This window comes from Herpailurus yagouaroundi, unplaced genomic scaffold (assembly GCF_014898765.1).
Source record: "Herpailurus yagouaroundi ecotype Mexico unplaced genomic scaffold, PumYag 77, whole genome shotgun sequence".
NCBI classification, from domain to species: domain Eukaryota; kingdom Metazoa; phylum Chordata; class Mammalia; order Carnivora; family Felidae; genus Herpailurus; species Herpailurus yagouaroundi.
The window spans coordinates 90,644,525-90,649,575 of NW_024412388.1; positions in this window are offsets into that span (position 1 = coordinate 90,644,525).

Genomic DNA, 5,051 nt, shown 5'->3' on the forward strand with positions numbered 1-5,051 from the left:
AAAGTTTAGAGTTAACTGCAGTCTTTAATAATTATTGAGAAGCTAATTCTATATTTTTAACCATGTATTTTTTGTATCAAAGTTACTGAGGTGATTGTATAATTTAAAAAACAGAATGGCAATAAATAAATACATGCATACATAAATACGTAAGTCAGTCAATAAATAAATCATGAATGTGTTTCTAAATACTATAAAATCTTTGGGAGGGTTGTGAAAAATTACATTATCTTTGAGAGGATTGAAAAAAATGTCACTAATGTTTGGCAAAATAAAGACAAGTTAATGTAGCAGCAGCAATATTATTTGACTGTGGATAGAAAAAAAAAAGTAAGGTACCATCCTCTTCCCTACTAGTAGGGAAAGGGTGTAAATGAAAAGAGGCATGGAAAAGAAAGAATGAACTGTAAGAGAGTATAATATATCTGGCCTGCCCCTAAGGAGGGTTAAGATTCTTCTCCTCTCAATGAAGTCTCTGTATTGCCTTTGATATTAAATCATAGTTGCCTTTTAATAAAAGTTTTATATTAAATTCTCTCTCTGCTGAACACTTTTTAAATGACAAAAGCAAATGGCAGCATATACTCTCTAGATAGGTGATGTCTTTATTTGGGGGGAAAAAGGTAATTTTTGTAATAATGGCTGTCTAGCCAGTGTTTCCCAAGTTAAAAGCAGACAAGCTTTACAATGTGCCTTATCTTACTGCCTAGTAGCTTCCTCATTCTTTTATGGCAGTTCTTAGTTCTTAATTATCTCCAAAGTCTTCAATATGCTTAGTATAGACCATAGCCCATTTGGGGTGCTTAAATGTATTTGTTACAAGATTGGACAAATGAAGCACCCTTTGGCTTAGACCTGAAAATTAAAGATAAATATTCAAAATAGAAGCATTTCTGTGTCCAAGTCAAAAAAGGCAAATCAAGGAAAGGAATTATGGGACCACTAAAATTTATTCCCATTGTACTAGTTAACTTCAGGCATCATTCCCCACATTGATGAAGTGCTTTTGGAAAACCTGACTTTTAAAAAAATTGTTTATGATTATTTTAAATCATTTTTACAATCTACATCTACAATTAAGCACAAGAAAAGGAGTTATAAATATCTTTTGAAAATTATCACAAATCACTGTTAATTATATATGAAAGTAGATTTTTTCTCCTATGTTATAATATTTTCAAAGATTAAATATATTAAATATGAAAAGGTCTATATGCTGTTGTTTTTTGGATATGCATTTAAAAGTATATTAGAAAGATACTTAGAAGGCTAGTGCATTGAAATGTTTCTTAATTGTAGAACTATAGATTTGGAAAGAACCTAAAATGTTAATTAAATTTATTTTCCATTTATAGCTTAAATGCTTAAATTATTTGTATATTTTCCTATTTTTAATTATCTCTGGAGACTAATCTTTTTTTTTTAATGTTTATTTACTTTTGAGAGAGAGAGAGAGTGAGAGCAGGAGAGGGGCAGAGAGAGAGGGAGACAGAGGATCTGAAGCAGGCTCTGTGCTGACAGCAGAGAGCCCTACCTGGGGCTTGAACCCAGGAACTGTGAGATTGTGACCGGAGCCAAAGTCAGATGCTTAGCTGCTGATCCACCCAGGCACCCCGTCTGAAGACTAATCTTAAAACAAACTTGGTAACTCTGTCTGGGATGAAAAATCCCAACTTAGAAAACTTTTCTCCATTCATATCTGATATGCGTAATGTCCTTCATGCTATAAACAGTCACTAGAGAAAAAACAAAAAAACAAAAAACAGAAAAACGACTGTTGTTTTCAGAGTAATAGTTCTCAAATCATGTCAACTTCTGTCATTTGATTAAAAAAAATAATAAATGGTGTATATAATTCTTTAACATAGCGACTTTAAAATTTTGGATGTCATGGGGCACTTGGGTGCCTCAGTTGATTAAGCGTCCGACTCTTGATTTTGGCTCAGGTCCTGATCGCCAGTTTGTGAGATTAAGCCCTGGGGGATGGAGCCCCACATTGGGCTCTGGCTGACAGTGTGGTGCCTACTTGGTATTCTCTCTCTCCCTCTCTCTCTGCCCCTCCTCTCTCTCTCTCTCTCTCTCTCTCAAAATAAATAAATAAACGTTTAAAAAATATGGATGTCATGATGCAAGTATTGCTACTTGTCAGTCACCATTTTGAGTGCTTTAAATTTATTTAATATTCATTCACAATGATAGTATACCATTTGCATTATTAATCACTACTTTTCATATCAGAAATCTCTGGAGTCCACAGTAACTCCACACCTATAATAACTTGAATGTGAATTTGAGGTGTCCTCTGTAGGGTAGGAAAAACTTTTCTTCTAGTCTCTTAGATTCAGTTCTGGGCCCAGCAAATTAAACTGACAAAAGACAGATTAATAGGAGGTTTATTAATAAAAAGGTTTATTTTGTATGTATATGGAACCAACAAAAGAAGTGACTGGTTGGTTAAATATTTAAAGTTGAAAGTTTATATACCTCATTTGGTAGAGGAAAGGAATGGGGAGAAAAGAGTATAAAAGGAAGAACAAATACGTTTCCTTACAAGAGGGGAATGGGTTTTTAGGAGAACAGATGGGAGATAAAAAAGTGTACGATAGTATTCTTCGATACAGGTATGAATAGTCTTCTTTCTCCTTGAGGACCATCAAATTCCCCTAGAGAGAGGATTTATGTGCTCCCATTTCACTGAAGTTGCTACTGTTAGATAAGGAAAATTCTGAAAAGACTTTTTTCTCTATCTGTTGAATCTCAAATGTTTACAGCTTAAAATAACCTTTGTGCAAACTCTGGGATTCCAAGTGGGTTCCTCCACTTCCATGTGTTTACAATACAGAAGGGAAAATACTGTTCATTATATAATTATTGAATACTCGCATTTGTTTGCAGAAAATCTTCATGTAATATGTTCCCTGTGCGTTCCATGAAGAGTAATTTATACTTCCATTTTTCTATTTATTCTACAGATAACACAATTAGTAATCTGCTTTCAGTATCACCTGCAGGGACAGAAGTCTCTTTCCTATTCTAGGGTATAAATTTAAATATCCAATGGCCTATCTTATAGGTTTTATACTTATAACTGAATACAAAGCAAAGTCATAGGTTTCTCAACTCTTGTGATTCATGCCAGTTAGAGGAGGCTCTTATGACATATGGAGGCAAGAAGCTAGGTAATTGTTTTGTAGTGTTTTTTTTTGGTTTTTTTTGTTTTTTTTTTTAATTTTTTTTCAATGTTTATTTATTTTTGGGACAGAGAGAGACAGAGCATGAACGGGGGAGGGGCAGAGAGAGAGGGAGACACAGAATCGGAAACAGGCTCCAGGCTCTGAGCCATCAGCCCAGAGCCCGACGCGGGGCTCGAACTCCCGGACCGCGAGATCGTGACCTGGCTGAAGTCGGACGCTCAACCGACTGCGCCACCCAGGCGCCCCTGTAGTGTTTTTAAATACCACATAAATACAGTGAAGAAACATCCTAGTTTTCTCATAAATTGAGAAAAGTCTCAATTTATGTCTGCTGTACTGAGGTCCCATAAGTGTCCTGGTTTGGATGATAAACTAGGTGGTTATGTTCCCTATAAACCTACTTCTGATAGTGTAGTTGTTATCCTACTGACCTTTATCTAGAGGAGAAAAATACTGGGAGGCCAGTGCATGTTTCTTTAGCTGTAGCAGGTATCCTGAAATGAAAATCTGCATTAAAATGGCAAAGTAAAAATAGAAGTATGAAAATGGTAACACAAATAAAGGGACATGTAATCTCTAAAATACTCCATAAAATATTGCTGAAGTAAAATTTCACAGAACAGATAAACTCTATAGGTAGGTGTTATCATTTACAAATTGCTTCACAAATTGTGAATGGTGACAGATAAATGAACTCTCAACTCATTTCACAATGCTAAGATTAAAATCAATGTTACTTCTCTGATTGCTATAAAAAGTATTGCCTTTTTCACTGTACTGCAGATTTTTAACCCTATTATCCCAGAGACAGTGGCTTTCAAACTGTGATATAAATGAAAATTTAATACACTGCCAATCATGTCATATCTATATTCACAACAAGAAAAATCAAATTCACTTCTCAGATTTTGCTAAAGTTGTATGCTAAAGTTATAAATATGGTCTCATTGATTCTTCTAAAAAAAGGGTTAATTGAATTTAAAGTAGGTTGAAACAATATATTCATTCATTCTGACAGTCTCTTTATCCCCCTAAGAAAGTTCAGGGACTTATTTTGTTAAAAAACTGACATATAAAATATTAGTATTACACAACACTTTATCTGAAATATTTAGTATTAACTCTTATAGGATTAGGTGATTAATACAACATATTTATTGGTTGAGATGGTAAATTATATTGGTTAAATCCATCAGCTATTTTCTCATTGCTTATCATTATTAAACATAATGTCTGCTGTTGCCAACATAGAAAAATTTTTAAATGCCATACTTATACTAGCAATATTGTGATTAATAAAATTATTTTTAAAATATCTTTCACTTTGTTACAATATCACTTGACTTATTTTCAAAGTACTCATGTATCAAAGCTAGACTGTTAATTAAAACTATTTTAAGTTCTAGTAAAAATACAAATTTAGTCATTTTATTCATCATTATCAAATAATCTATAGTGTTTTAGTAACACATTTATTCAGTCCTTTATATGAAATCATATCAGTTATTAAAGTTAGTTTTCTTTAATTTTTCTTTTAAAAATATGAAGAAATTTAAACTATCAGTATATTTCAAAGAATGACAATTATATTAAAATTAATTGCTTTTGAAAGGCTCAAGTTAAGTATTCTTTCCATTGTATTTACAAGTTAATTTTCTGAATTTTTAAAAGAATTATTTGTATTTTTAATGCCAGATTTGGTTTCCTTTTATATAATGATGTATAAACACTGTGAAACTCTGGAAACATGAAATTATAAAAATGCTCTACAATTCCACCATTCATAAACAACTACTATTAATTTTTTTTAATTTTCATTAATTTTTTTTAACTATTTAACTTTTTTTAACTATTTTT